Below are 14,547 nucleotides of genomic sequence, written 5' to 3'. Positions count from 1 at the left end.
ACGGCCTGGCCAAAGGGCTCGGGCTTGCGAGGTGGAAGGGAGGCGGGGGGGAGGGGAGGAGGCTGGGCTAAACCATCCCACGGAGCGGCCCCCCCTCCCGGCGGGGAGTGGATTGGTCCCGCTCTAACCCCGCCCCTTCTTGCCTCTGCCAATCAGAGCGAGCGGCGCGCGGCCAATCCCGGCCTGGCCGGGGTGGAACGTCCCTCTCGCGCCGTTCAAACAGGCCCGAGGTAACGGCCGCGCGGGGAAGGGGGCGGGGCGCGCGCCTCCGCGGCGCGGCCGGGGAAACCCCGTGCCCGGCAGCCCCGCCCCCGGGGCTTCCCGCCGCCAGGGGGAGGGCCGCGCGCGCCGTGACGTTAGCGCCGGCGGCCGACCGCGCCCGGGGGAGGGGCTGCCGCCGGAGGGCGCCCGCGCGCAGGCGGCGGCCGCCGGTTCGGACCGGTTCGGACCAGTTCGGACCGGGGGCGGGGGAGGGATTTCATTTTCTAAACGCGTAGAATAAGTGCATCACTGGCTTTATGCCTTTTTTCACTCATAAAGCAAGGATTAATGTCTAAATTCCTGTGAGAGCAATGCTAAAAAGTTAGAGTGGCGCCGCTGCGAAGAATCCAGTCAGTCACGGCCTTCATCAGGGCTGAGAAAAGCTGCGTGTAGGCACCACATACCGGCAAAAGCATGCAAAAAGCATGTTTTGGCAGTATTGGGGAAAACAGTAGAGATCAGCCTGTTCCGCTGCTGTAAACCCTCAGGGAGGCAGTTTGTGCAGAGAGCGATAGCAGAAATCTGCAAAACCTCTGGCTATAAACATGGTGTGAGTGACTAATTGTGACGGTGGTTGGAGTAAATATGTACATTACACGCATAATATATGTGGCGGCTGTGGATTCAGCAGACTGCTTTACCAAAAAAGCTAAGAGTTTTTTTTCCTCCCAGCCTAATGGTTGTGAAATATATCTCTTTACCTTTGGAAATGTCGCAAAATAAATTTTAGATAGGCACCTTAACTCCATTAGTAGATGCTCTTTATAAAATGGCTCTGCATAACCTGAGGAGACATGCACTTTCCTTTTGTAATAAAAAGAATAAAATACTTAAAGTGAACATCTGTGGAACACAGAATCATTCTGCTTATGAAAAAAGGCCTCAATAATTCATTTGTGGCTTCGCTTCACTATTACAAGGTCTTGCCTTTACTTATAGCCTCCAAATTTCACAAATTCATCTGGCTCTGAAAATTACTCCTTATTTACTCCATATGAGGTCTTATGTTTTTCACAACTCCTATCTACTGACGGGACTTACGAAGTGAGATGGGAGAAACATGATGGAAACGTTGCTGTTGTAAGTATTTCTTAAGAAACATGCATCAGCTATGTTAAGTCTATATACTATTATCCTACATAATTTAATATTGCCCCAAAGTGCCAGAATTCTTTTAAAAATTCATTTTTTATCTTGAGAACTGAGAAGTCTGTACGGTAGTCACAATTTTTAGGCATTGGTGTAACAGTTATATTTAAAAAAAAGCCTGTTAAGCTGAGACACAGTTGTTTGTTGCAAGTACATCTATGACTCCATTGGAAAACTTCTGTAGCACTTTCTAAGTTATTCAGTAATATATTCTGATAGGATTGGTTTCGTAACCAACTTTAAGTTATGCCAAATCCTAGGCCTTAGCATCCCCTTCACCTTGGGCAGAGTTACCACCAAATTCAAGTACTTTTAGAGCTGGAAGGACTCCAGGCCAAACTCCAGCAAGTGGCTGACTGCTGTCCACACTCCAGTATGTTTTACACCCCTCTCTTCAAGCAGTTCCTTCAAGATTTATGTGCTTGGTTTTTGCTTGCAAAAGTTACATATTTGTTGTGCAACAATGTGCAGCTTTGACATTTGTTGAGTAAAACCTGTTAGTGACATAAGAAAATTGGAAGCCTAGCTCTTAGTCTGGGTTTTTAAAGCAATTTTATTTTGGAAAGTTCTCTGCAACCTTTTTGGATTTTTAAAAATTGCCGCAAGAATTAATTATTACTGCAGATGAATATCCCTAAACACGCATTTGAATTATGATAGAAATTGCTATACACTCTGACAGTCATATATGTTCTTGGTACACATGTTTTGCTTTTCCCTACCGCGCAAAATGTGCTTATGTACCTGCACACACACAGGCCCACCACCTAAGGAGGCCAGCTTCAGATCCTCAAAGTGTATCTTGACCTAAGGATTTATATACTTGCCTAGTGGGATTTACAGAGCTCCAAATTTGGTTAGCTACTGAGCTGCCATTGAAAGTCATTGGATTTAGCGCACACCCGAATGCCTGACAGCTCACTTAGTCTGCCAGCCTGCATGGCATCAGTGTGCAGATACTGTAGGGTTTCTGTTGCGGTGAGAAGCTGGTTTCCTGCGGGGCTTGTTCTGCACTGAAAGGGCAAGTAGGACTCGTAGGGTTCAGAGCATGAGCTGCTTTTACAGAGGTATAGCTGCATACCAGAAAGCTCTGTGTACCATGTGTCTTGGGATGTGGGTGCATAGAGCAAGATCAGGTGTTAGACCCCACTGCTTCCTGACCTAAATTCTGCAGTGCGATACAGACACGTGCATTTAACTCCACTTTGTAAGCTCAGCTGTAAGTTTGCAACAGTTAGAATACACAAACACTCAATTCTGCAGAGCTGCTTTTTTATGAGGCAACAAGTGTAATTAAGTCTTATCCAGGTGGGTGGTGCTCAAAAGCCACAAAACTGCTTTGTTCGTTAATAATGTGTTTCATTAAATCTGCTTTATGCTGCCAGTTTGAGGGGCCAACTGAGGAGTCTCTTCACCGAGAGCTGGAAGGAGCTGAGTAATCGAGTCTGTGGTAGCAACAAGATGGTGTCACTGAGACAAGGCTGTAAACGTTTGGACCTCGAATCCGTAACAAACTGAGCAGAAAGCTAAAGGCAGGAGTCCAGTTGCTCCAGGTAGGCTTGTGTTTGATACAACAGTGCCTCCTTACACACCATATATGTGGTAAAGTGTCTTAGGGAAAAGCTAGAACTCTTGTCTAAAACCTATACCCACCTAGGAAGAAAAGTGATGAAAGGCCAGTGTTTGAGGCAGTTGTGCATTGTCTGCACACGGTCTGTGCAAAAAGATAATAGTGTGACCTTGAGAATGTGAGCTGGTAAATACCATCTCTTAAACTTAATCCCCAAGATCTAGGTCCAAGGGGGAAGTCATCTTACCCCACAATGAATGTTGAAGATAGGCAGGGCCAACTCACCTTTTGGAGATATCGCTCTTGCTCTATTGATTTGGAGGAAAGCTAGACACATAGCTTAAACTGCACACCTATTTTTTAGGTGGCCAATGGACAGTTAATTGAATCCAAGCAGCATGAGTAAAATTGTATCCTATGCTGTGGCCAGAAGAAAGTCCGCACTTCACATAAATCTCAGAATTTGCCTAGTGCGTGGGTTATCTGACCCGGGCCAAATTTAACCAAGCAGTCGTGCACACTGCGTGCCCAGCACCACCAAGCCACAGGATATGGGGCTCCACTGAGCCCCTCGCGTGCAGAACAATTTGCTGCCATGCAGCCTAAAGAACCTGCTTAATGCCAGTCTAGCTGGCTACAGTAGACTTTTACAACATTTTCTTTGAAAACAGTTTCTCTGTTGTTTTCACACATTTTTTCCAGATTTCAGAGCAACATCACAGGATGTGGCACATCACAAGGGAACATATTACTAGAAAAGCAGAAGCTATTAACCTGAAGTACAACTTTGTACTCGCGCTGAATTAATGAGTAGCAATTTGGGCTTTGATCAGAGGTTCAGAAGCTGTGACAATTCTCATGAATGGCTGCTTCCTGGTGGTCATGCGAGCTGAAAACGTTAGTTAATAAACCTAGGTTGCGGAGCTGCTAGCTTTCAGTTTTAGGATAGAGAAGTCAAATGGCATGGTTAAGGAAATTTGTTATCTCTTTGTATTGCATTTGAAGAAAAGTCTACCCAGTCAAGTACCTGCTTAGCTAGTGGCTGTACAAACATGATAAAAGTCTGTTTATGTCCAACCATTTTACAATCTCAGAGTCTAATTCCACACGTACAAATATGAAACTTTAGTTATACTTGTGCATATGAATAGGATCCGTGACTTCAAAAGGCCTAGTTTGGGCTTAAAGCTAAGCTTGTGAACATTTACAAGCTTGTGGCTTTACTTTCAGGTGCAGTAACTGAGTGAAACGGGGAAGGGAGGCAGTAGCGCGGAGTATTTTTGCATAGACTGGAAGTGTACACAGGTGTTTGTATGGTAGTTCCGGGGCTTTGTCTTGTGTTTGATGTTTTATTTGGCTGCTGAATGAGCCAATTCAGTTTTAATAGGGGTAATGATTATTTTAATCAACGAATACATCTGCCACACAATCAGTAGATCAACTAAGCACAAGACAGTGAAGTACCTCTCAGGATATTTAGTCAGCAGGCTTTTAGAACAAACTTTACCTACTCTCTATTCCCCAGTGTGGTATCTAATTTTAAACGCTGTCATGCAAAGAGGCTTCTGTGGCAGCCTTTGATAAGACTGTTCTGCAGCCTAATAGATCTCAATGGCAGGTCTTTTTCCTGAATGCATTTTAAATTTTCTACTGGTAATTTCATCTGATTATTTATAACCCTTATCCTGCCCTAAATAATACCTCTCCCTTCACATACAAGTTGTTATCTAATTCCCTATCATCATTATTTTGACCAAACCATACATATTTAATCTTTTTATTTTTACTCATAAGTTCTTCCTCTCTGGCTCCTAAAGATGAAGTTAATATAGTTATAAGGGACATTCTGGTTGAATTATCTTTTCCCTTCTATCATCTGTGTGGACAAATGTGAACAATGTACAGAGCATGATTTTTTTTAAACTAAATTTTATATTCATTAAAGCATCAATTAGTGTTGATTTCAGTGTAATTAATTTTAATTCTGTACCATCAAATGGTGATTTTGAGGTCAGTGCAGTTACAGCATTTTAGAATTTGGTCCTTTTGTCCTTTTTTTCTTACTGTGAAAAAGGACAGTGGAAATACTTCAGATGGTTCTTGAGGAGAAATGAGCAAGATGAAGAGAGAGATTGCCAAGGAGTTGAGGTGGTTTGGGTGGGAAGCCACAGGACGTGGAGTCACGGACGCAGCACAGTGGGCTATCCATACAGGGTAATCGGCCTGACTTCCTCATTCAGATGGCAGTAAGACTAGAACTATCTTCATTTTTGAAGAATAAGAACTACAGGAGGAAGCCAGGATTCCTTCTTGGTGTTTGCTGTGCATTTTTGGAGGTGATTTCAAGTCAAATGACATATGGTAATGTTTTACAACTGGGTAATTTTAACAAACCCTCCTGAATAACCTGTTTCATCAATGAATTAGATGAAATCTCATCTTTGATTCTGTCAACTGGTTGTTCTTTAAAATTTATCAGGGCAGTCAGACGTTTGCCTTTGCTTCTTACATACAGTAGATATCCATGTATACACCAACTGTAATTACAGCTTAAGCGTCTCCCTGAGATATTAGATAGTTTTAACAAAATGTATGCTATTTTTCCTAAATGTAATACAAACTGCTGTACATTCTTTGTCATAATATAAAATTTTGGACCTTTCTGACCAGTATGCCTTAGCCTTCTTTTTTCTCCGTGTCTCTTAAGTAGCTAAGGTCCATCAAATAAAGAAGACCACCATATAAAAAGTCCAGGTAACCATTGTATGCCAGAATCTATGGCATGCTAACTTCTCCCGGCAACACCAACATTTGGGATGCCCAGAACATCTTGGTTAGGTGATTCATGAATCAGCATTAAAAAATACAACTGAAGCCACAATTTTTTTTTAGACTACAAAGACAGGAGAAGCAGAAGCTCTCCTCACTGGGAAGCAGCTGCACCCACCAACCCAGTGTGGTGCTGGCGTGCCTCAAAGGCACCTTTGCAGCTCCATCTCCAAAACAACCCTTTGACAGCCTCCCTTTACCACCTTAAGAACTACAGGAGAGGACACTGAGCCTAGGTGAAACCTCTTCTCTGCCAGCACTTCACCCTCTCACAGATTCTTATGCACCCTCTTAAAATATGGCTGTCACTAATTACTGCAGAGAAATTTTTCCAGCAGGAAAATGTTCTGTTTAAATATAAGAAAATGTGTTTTTTTCTGTATCACTCCAAAAATAGAACAACACCTAATTAAATATTTATTGAGGCTTAGCAAGCTCAATAAAGGAACTGTTGTCTAGAAGCCTCCAAAGCATGGGCTCCTTACAGTAAAGAGCAGTGTTTCAAATACGGGTCAAGGAGGGAGCAAGTGCAAGAGGCAATAATTGCATGCGTACAATTCTGAGACTCCCAAACATGCAAGATTAAAATATGCCTATTACCATAGACTTTGCAGCCATATATTGTTAGAAATAGCTGTATTAGGAAACTAGAAACCTCCATAGACATAGCCAAAAATAACCGCATGAAATGCCTGAAAAGAAGAGATTCCCAGGAGGTGGGATTTGTGGACTCTTGGAGGAAGTCTCTGTTACAAAGCATCATGCCCTACAGGAAAAAAGCTCCACAGCCTCTAGTTGTTGCTGAGTTATATAAATTACAGCAACGTTCAGCCCTGGAGCTATGTCAGCAGTAGGCCTATAAATCTTTCAGGGTTCCTATATTGTCAGAATTATCCTGTGACTGTTGTGAACGTGTGAGTTGTACGCAGACAGCATGCACTTTCACTACCCTCCCCAGCCCGGGCCCGGGGATTGCCTAGGGACCTCGGAGCAGGAGCATCGGTAACGTGCTCTCGGCTCTCCAGTGTTCATGCTAGCAAAACCAGCCATGTTCTTGAGGAACATGATTCTTGGTTAAACACCTTATGGCAGGAAATGGAATAAACCATTCACAGAAATGAGAATGTTGACCATAAAACATCAGCACAGGACTGATTTTACATAGAAGCAATATTAATGCATATTTAGGATTCTTATTTTTTGTTATCCACAGGTTGTCCAAGCTCTGTCCCCTTTCACTACCAGACTGAACCGTGGAAGGAAATTCAGGTGATTCACTTTGCTGCAGTTGAAAGGAAATCTGACTCTTCCCCCAGCGAGCAGCCCAGGACCTTCGCAAGCCCTAAAGCTGTTCCTACTGTAAGTTCCTAAAGCTGTCCCAAAGCTATAGTCTCACATCTGCTTTCCTAGCGGTAGGCTCTCAAATCTTTTATAACCCATCATTTAACTCCGATACTGTTACCTCAGTTTGGCCACTCTCCTTTCCGAGAGGTGCCTCGTCAAGCCCTTACCTGATTCCCAGTAATGGGGCAGCATGTGTGATTTGACATCAGCCCTGGTGGCACAGCTCCCAGCTCGTATTGGGCGTTAGGGTCGTCTCCCCCGCATCGTGCTAACATGAGGCGCAGAGCAACTTCATGGAGTAACCCCTGTGTAAAGCCAAGCTAAAATGACCTGAGCAGGGCCGGTTGTTGTCCAAAAAGCTTTGGATTAGACATCCTTAAATATACAGATTTCAGGAAAAAGCAGGAAATGACTAATGAATAAATTGGAATAAATTGCCATGGTTCTGTAAACTCTGCTGTAAAAACTGCAACGGTCTCCTTTTCGTTTCAGCTTTCAAAAGGCAACCTTCAATTGGAGGCCTGAGCCACAAAATGTGAGCTTTTCAGTGCGTCTGCATGCTGGAGGGTTTATAGTTTTTGAGAGTGAGATCTGTAGCCCCTGATACCACAGGCAGTATATAGCCTTGGCTCTTATTTATCTTTCTCTTAACTTAGGAGAAAACACAGTTGAATATGATCTGTGAACTTTCTAAAGTTACACACGCATCCATTATACATGAGGAAATATCCATAGAGATAATTACACCCATAACATGTAGATAAAGCAGATTAGATCATAACAATATAAACATTTGTTGTTCTGTACATTGAAAATCTGCCAAATACAAGATGGTTCTGCCACTGGATCTGAAACAGAACATTTCTCCTTAAATGTCTTTGAAAGCTAAGTTTTATACTGCAGAAGGAAGTCATGTTCTGTGAGTGGACTGATTTTTAGGGTTTTTCCCCCCATCTTTTGTCTGTCTATGCATATTTTCTTTCACAACTCACAGTCTGCTGCTCAGTTTAACATAACATACAGCTCCACAGCTTCACTGGTAGCAGAGGAAGTGCAGTTTTCCATAATGGGGTGGAATTCAAATGAGAAGGCAGGTGCTACATTGCAAGCCAAAATTAAAATAAAATAAAATAAAATTTCTCCCTGTTTCTTAGTGAGTTGGGATAACAGCTCACGAAGCTGTAACTCATTTCAGGAAGTAGCAACAGGAGGAAATAAAACGTGCAGAAGAGAGTAAAACGGCACATGCTTGCACCATCTGCTGGTAGCCTCTCCATAGATAGACATACCTATCTAAAATAGATTTCATAATTCCTCTCAACTCTGGCTGCATACATCTACATTTAGAGACATGAGACCACAATTATAAAAATTCAGGATGCTGATGAGGTTTAAAAACATCACCTAGTCCAAGGAGGGGGCTATAACTGGATCAAAGGGGGAATGTAGTCAAAGAAAACTAATGCTTCTGTGAGCAGGCTGCAGGCAGTCTGCTGAAATCATAGCTCCAAAATATCCTAGCATCAAATGCCCTTGCTTGGCTCTTAAAGAGGTTTATAACATGTAGCATTTTTATCCATAGGAGTCCTGCTAAGCTAAGAGATCACATTTCATCAGAGTGAAGGATGAAACCGCAGAAGTGGGGAGGAAACGCTTCTCCTGGTGCAGCCTGGCTCCGTTCGGCAGGGTATTACAGGCAAGTCGTCTCGGCACCATCAGGCACTAACCACTGTTAAAGTGCAGAAGCACCCGTTGTCACGGGTCAGCGGGAATTACATGGACCATCGCTTGGACTGGACTGACGAATCCCATACGGCTAAAAATCCTGAAGGCGAAAGCTAAGGCAGAGAACGACTGAATGTCACTCCTCCGTAAGTGTTTGTTTTAATGCGTAAAGCACACACACAAGGGAAACTGCATTGACTCTTCATCACGTGTAAGCTCAGAGCCCTGCACACGCACACGCTCACTGGACAGCTCTGACACTGGGTTACTGTCCCTGCGATGGGTTCGCCGGCATGTCTTGCTACCAGGCTGGGCGGGGACGTGCTCGCAGCAAGGGCTCTGGCCTGGGCCACTGCTTCTAGTTTGGGCAACCTGTCACTACTGGCATGGGGCTCGATGCAGGCTAATGTACTTGGTGTCTCACCAAACTGCCGTGTAGACCTACCCTTTGTCTTGCAGCAGTAACTTCTGGCATGAGCCCCCTGCCAGCTAAATCTGTTTATTGTGCAGTATTTTTCTCCATCCCTCTTTTTAGTGCAGAAACATGAAATGCAATCACATCCTAATACTCAGATAAGCAGCACTTTAGAGATGGGAATGACTGACAGGAACATAAAAAAGAACAATGACAGTAGATTTGATGGGAAAATGATAATTGTACTTTACAAGATCTAAACTGAAGTATGAATTTCCCTTTCTTTAAGTAGATTTGGGATCTATAAACAAATATCTGAATTCCAGTTATGGCTGTACCAGTGCTGACTACATATAAGCAATATCACTTACTGTTTATGCTTGCAAAGCCATAGCAATTTCTTTTAGGCAATACAGCTGTAACAAATTGATTTGACAGGCAAGCTCACACGTTTTGATTTGAACATTGCAGAAGTGATGCATGCACCATACAAAAAATACGTATTTTCCATACCTATTTGGGGATCACTGGATGTGCACAGCTCAGAACAGAACTGAGCTTTCACTTCTTTGAGTGAGCATGAGGTTGGTTCCTGGCAGCTTCATCTTCCCCTTCTTCCAGCCTTGGGGGTCACATCTACCCTCCAAGTTTTTTCCTCCCTGCATCCAGCTGATGTGTGTAGGGAAGCGTAAATACTTGTTTGGAGTGTGAAAGGGGGCACATAGCTAGGGAAACATTGTAGAGAACTGTGTTGCAGACTAAACCATAGCTCACGGGTGTTTCTAGGTATTATGATAGCACGGTCCGTAAAATATTCCCAAATAGATCTACTTCGCTATGTTGCTTTTTGTATTGTTGTAGCACCCAGAAACTTGCAGAAACATTTCACCCTGTTCACACCACCAACCAAAAACTGAACGTAGAAGATCCTAACTATGTCAAACAAGGGTTGATGTGGCAAGATTTTAGCATTTGTAGACCATAAAAGGCAGATCTTGTGAGCACAGCAAAGAGGAGTAGTTTGCAGGGAGCCTACAAAAATGGATGTTGGCACCGCTGTAGCATACTATAGAACAATAATGATTTTATACTGTGTTTCTAAAACAACTTGATCACATCACACCCCTGGACCCGTCATTGCAGATTTTGAAAATTACACGAGTAGCTACAGCTGCTACAGAGCCAGAATCCCAGCCTGATCCTTCCTGCTTTGTCTCCCCCCAGTTGAAGAAACACGGCGGGAGCCTCTCGTCCTGCCTTCCTGGCTGTTCTCTCTTTGGAGCTGCCGGGAACAACCACAAACACCACATTGCAGAGCAGGCAGGGGCAATATCTCCCACAGGAACTAATACCACTGTTGGAGGGAAACCTATTTCTCCAGGGAATCCTTTCTTTAGCATCTGGACTGCTTCCTCTTTTAAAGATAATTGGGAGTCATGGGTTTCACACAGGCAAAGAATATGCAATTTCTGCATGACACAAGCCATCTCAAATTACTGTTATTATGATTACTTGTATTGAGAAAGACAGCTATGAGCATCCCTAGTCTACTAAAAAGTTTGAGATCTCACTCTGAGCTTCCACACCTCTAATTCACTCACTCCTCCTGCCCCTGCCCTGTTCTCTTCTCCTCCCCACGGATTACAGGCAAATAGGAGGATCCAGTCCTTGTCTTAAAAAACAGAGGTAAGAAAAGCTAAATGTTTCAGGCCTTGAAAGACCGTAGGGAACCCAATTTTGTTGTTGTTTTCACCTCTTGTATTGACCTCTGGAAATGAGATCATTTTAAACCTGAGCTGGTGCCAGTTCCTAAGCAGGCGTCCGATGCGCAGAGGTCAAGGCTGGGAGGGCTGGCCAGTCCCGCTGACCTCTCACTGGGGAATTTCACCTAGTGACTTCTGCAGCAGAAAGAATTCCCCTAAGTGCGTTGTCTGGCTTCAAAAGTAATTTTAAGTACCTGTGGCCTGACAAATAAACATTTCTGAAAGCTCTTAATGACTCATAAATTTTCCTAGGAGTAGCTGAACTGCACAAGACCAAAAAATGTAGCAGGGAGTACTGTCTCTAACACTGCCCAGCAGTGGATCCTAAAGGAAGCCATATGAGAAAGGGAGATAGATAGTATAAATAGACCATGTCTACATTTCTTACCATCCCCTCCTGGCTCCTGCCAAGCAGCATTTCAGAGACTTCTTGAACTGTCATGTTCAACAGCCATCTCAGAGCTATCCTCAACAAATTCACCTAATCCATTTGTAAACAATTTATAATGCTTCATTTAAACATACAGCAAAGTAAGCTCTCCTAGTTTATCGTACTCATTTGAAAGTACTGTTATTCTCTTGGATTTAGAGGGACAGAAGAAGAACTTAACACAGGTTTTATGCATATACCTGTTACACCTTTGAATTGCGTAAGAATCCGTATGAGCGGGATATTCTTTGTTTTCAAGATGTCATGCAAGTAAAACCTAAATAAGTGAAAAAAGAAACTTTTTTATTCTGTTTGCTCAAAAGTGGGCTTTTTTTGGTCCTTGTTGCCAACCTGCTGGCTTTTCTGGGGCACGCTTGCAAAGTCCATCTGCGCACTGTAAACTACCACCTCTTCTTGAAGCCACCCCCCTCCCTTACACACACACACACACACACACACACACTTTTTTAGAGCTTTAATCTAACAAACAAAACAAAAGTTCAGCTGAATATCTATGACTACAAGAGCTTCCTTTGGGTGCCCAAAGTGTCTACTGCAGAAGCCTCATTGCTGTTCTTGAAGTTAAGGATCCACCATGGCTTTAGCTACAAGCCTGAATAACAGGCAGTATTTAAGAGGCACTGTTCCAGAAACAGCAATGAAAGATACTGTGACTCCAAGGCCAGGTCTACACTTTATAATATGTTGTTTGGGAACATGAGAAGAAAATAATTTAGGAATTGATCTCCCACCTCCATCAGGCAGCAATGCCAGAAAAAATAATTTCTCTTGCAAATATGGTGAAATAGGAATACTTCTGTCAGCTTAGCTTTGGGACCACCAATCATTGCTAACCTTCAAATGTCCTTCTCTTTGGGGCTTTGCACCTTCTTAGCGAACTTTTAACTGAAAATGTCCTACGGGTCAGATGGACACCGACCGTAGCATGTGGCTCACAATATCATATAGCAACTTATGCCATGGGAGAGGTGGTATAATTACCTCAGCAAGGGAAAAAAAATCTTTCTGATATCAAGATACCTCTCTTCTGGGCCCTGCAAAAATAGCTTTACAGTAGTGGCATGGGTTCTCCGTGCGTCAGCAAGCCAAATGCTCCCTTAAAACTCAGTTTTCACTTGACTCTTTGATGCATTGTTAAACTGGCAGGAAGTGTCTTCCTCTTTTTCAGTATATCAACCCATCAAGTGGGAGTGAAAGCAAGACCAAACTGTGTGCCTGCCTTGTCTGTGCAAAGCCCAAGTAATTTCAGAGTTATATAATGGGAGATATTATTCCTAACCATTTAATAGGAGCATATTCCAGGCCACGCGATAGCTGTGTTTGGACATGCAGTTCATCGCCCGGCTCGCAGGGCTCTTGTCTTGCCTAGCAAACAGGCAGAAGAAAACCCAACCCTTAGGCAGCATCACCGTGTTGAGACGCTGGACGTTCATACTGACCCAGACTATGGTTTTCTGGTGAACAGAAGCAATTGCTCTTCTCAGCCGACCAAGCCACCCTGATTTACTTCAGCCCATCTCCTCTCCCTCCTCCTCTATGTCCTCAATGTGCAGCAGAAGTCTCTCTCTCAGCCCCTACATGTGGGTATCTGTTTTCCAGCCTGGAGATGAGCTACACATCTCACTGTTGGTAGGACCACTGGGGCTCAAGACTTTGTTCTGATTTACAGCATTTCCCACCCAGATTTGAAAGGTATTTAAGCTCCTCTTGAAGGAGGTGGGAATCAAAGTAGGCTTCACTCCTACTTGGCGCACCTTGAGTTCATAGTCCAGACCTGCCTCCACACATCTGAGCTGCGGCTCTCCTGTGCCCTGGACGCCCGGGAGCCCAGCTTCGAGTTCACCTCCAAATGCCTTGAGACAAGCAAAATCACAAGCTTCATCCTAAAGACGAAGCTATTGCAGGTCACTAAACGCTGCTGACTTCTTCGAGGCATATTCCTGGCGCCTTCAAAGGTAGTGTCAGTATAGGACTGTGCTGCAAATAGCATGTAAATCATGGGGTGGCTCAAAGCCTAAAGCCTGAGTTGCGTTTCCCTTACTTGTTCCACATTAAGTATCGCAGTAGGGTTTAGGTAAGAGGGACTGCTTTATAACGGACAGCCTTGAGTTGCTGAGGCAGAAAACAGCTGGTCCCAAATACAATGAAAGTTCTCTAGCTACAGCCCATTGCTACAGATTTCCCCTTTCCTCCACTCTTGAGCGTCCTCTGTGCAAACAGGCGTAGTGGTGGGGTTAGAAAAGTATAAATAAAACGTTAAAAAATGAGCCCCAGCACAATAATGTATTCATAAGAGAAAGAAAGAAAAAAAAAGCCTTTCCTCCCCGTACTGGGCCGGCGCTAATGAAAACCACACCGCGGCGGGCCCCAGCCCTGCGGCGGCGCCTCGGCGCTGCCCCCCCCGGCCCGCCCGCTCGCCCGTGGGGGAGGCAGCGGCTCCGGCCCCGGCCCCGGCCCCGGCCCCGACCCGCCCCCGGCCCGGCCCGGGCCCGCCCCGCGCTTCCCCGGGCGCCGCCGCAGGAGCAGCCGCGCCGGCACCGCGCAGCCCGCAGGTGAGGGCGGGCGGCGCCGCGGAGGGGCTGGGACCGGGGCCGGGACCGGGACCGGGGCCGGGACCGACCGGGCTGCGGGGGTGGCGGCTGCCGGCAGCCTGGGAGGAGGTGCCGCCGCGGGGCTGCTCCGGGAGTAGTTTGGGGTGCTCCGGGGGTAGTTGGTGCTGGGGGATGCACCGGAGAGGTGCTGCAGTGCGTGCTCCGGGGGAAGCTCAGGGATGCACCCCAGGGTGCTCAGGCACACTTGGGGGGTGCTTTGGAGGTTGCTCCCCCGGGTGCTTGGGGACATCCAGCCCCTCGACCTTCCTGGCTGCGGCAGCAGCAGCCCCCAGCCGCGGGGAGGGGGACACCCGCCAGAGCACTCCTGGGTGCGGGGCTGGGGCTGAGCGTGGGTGGGGAGGGGGCAGGAAGCCTCCGAGCCACTGTGGGTCTGGAGACCTCCCGGGTGTCACTGTGCAGGGGCCGGGAAGGGCCCCTGGGGAGGCGCA

The 14,547-nt window shown here is 45.3% G+C and overlaps 1 protein-coding gene across 6 annotated transcripts in view; it reads left to right on the top strand.

Annotated features, from left to right (window-relative positions):
- Positions 1-160: 160 nt before the first annotated feature.
- Positions 161-14,547, top strand: part of KANK4 (KN motif and ankyrin repeat domains 4) — a 44,223-nt gene continuing 29,836 nt past the window's right edge. For 2 of the 6 annotated variants that reach the window (XM_026108644.2, XM_026108645.2), the window contains exons 1-4: positions 443-1,341; positions 2,796-2,963; positions 7,023-7,168; positions 8,736-9,024. The gene's annotated coding sequence lies outside the window, so the exon portion shown is untranslated. Of the gene's footprint in view, positions 231-442; positions 1,342-2,795; positions 2,964-7,022; positions 7,169-8,735; positions 9,025-13,965; positions 14,060-14,547 lie in introns of those variants that run through there. The other 4 variants (XM_064516296.1, XM_064516298.1, XM_064516295.1 and 1 more) reach the window with 4 other exon arrangements.

This window comes from Dromaius novaehollandiae, chromosome 8 (assembly GCF_036370855.1).
Source record: "Dromaius novaehollandiae isolate bDroNov1 chromosome 8, bDroNov1.hap1, whole genome shotgun sequence".
In the NCBI taxonomy this organism is placed as follows: Eukaryota; Metazoa; Chordata; class Aves; order Casuariiformes; family Dromaiidae; genus Dromaius; species Dromaius novaehollandiae.
Note: the sequence above shows the minus strand (reverse complement) of the source record. Positions and strands in the feature narration are given on the sequence as shown.